Source organism: Pterocles gutturalis, unplaced genomic scaffold, assembly GCF_000699245.1.
Source record: "Pterocles gutturalis isolate BGI_N339 unplaced genomic scaffold, ASM69924v1 scaffold50743, whole genome shotgun sequence".
NCBI classification, from domain to species: domain Eukaryota; kingdom Metazoa; phylum Chordata; class Aves; order Pterocliformes; family Pteroclidae; genus Pterocles; species Pterocles gutturalis.
The window spans coordinates 1,169-2,150 of NW_010122394.1; positions in this window are offsets into that span (position 1 = coordinate 1,169).

Genomic DNA, 982 nt, shown 5'->3' on the forward strand with positions numbered 1-982 from the left:
AGCTGCAGGACTTTCAGTTTAAAGGCAGAGAGCAAAAAAACAATGTGAGATGTGATAATAGAAAATAACTAAAATAATGAAAAAGAGTCACAAAGGCAAAGAAAATAAACTGTTCTTCATGTTCTCTCAAGTATGGGAAGCAGAAATGGGTTTACAGGACAGTAAGGAGGCTTTAGACGAGACATCAGAAGAAACTTCCTGACAGTAAAGGTAGTTAAGGACAATGCTAGATGCTGACAGCATTTCTGGAGGCTTCTGAGAACATGCTTGTCAAGTATGCATGAGGAATGACAGATACAAAGCTGATCCTGCCTGCAGTAAGGGAGTGGACTAGATGGTCTCCTGGCCTTTTCTGCTCTATTTTGCAGGTTGTCTGAGAAAAAAAAAAAGTCACGTACTCATCTAACTGTATCTCAGAGTACTTACTTGTACAGGGACTGAGTTAAAGCTCAACAATAATTTTGATTCTGACATGATTTCCCTTTGTAAAGCTTGACTTGTAACCTTAACTTGTACAAAGAAAAAAAGATGGAGTTTGTTGTCTCTACCCCTCCTTCTTTTCTTTGCCTTCCCCATCCCTGGCTCCCTGCTTACAGACCAGTCCAACTTGGAAGGGGGAATTTTCCTAGGGAAGCCAAAAGACACATTCTTGACAGAAAGCTCCCTTCAGCTCCCCTCCCAAGCCAAATTTGTATTCTTGCTGCCATCACAGCCAATTTTTCAAAGATTGTGAAATGTTTTAACATAAACAAATCATATTTTCTTCAGTCTCAGAAAAGTTTGAATAATTTGGGCTGAAAACCCATTTCACCTACTCATTTAAATCTTATAACCTTGTATTGGAGAGCTGGTAGAAGTAACCTGAGTTCAAACTGGCAGACAGCATGGTAAGTCCTTGAAAACACCACTTTATAACAGAAATTTCAGTAACAGACAGAGCTGCTATCCCTCCTATTATAAGTACCAACGTAAGTTCCTGCTG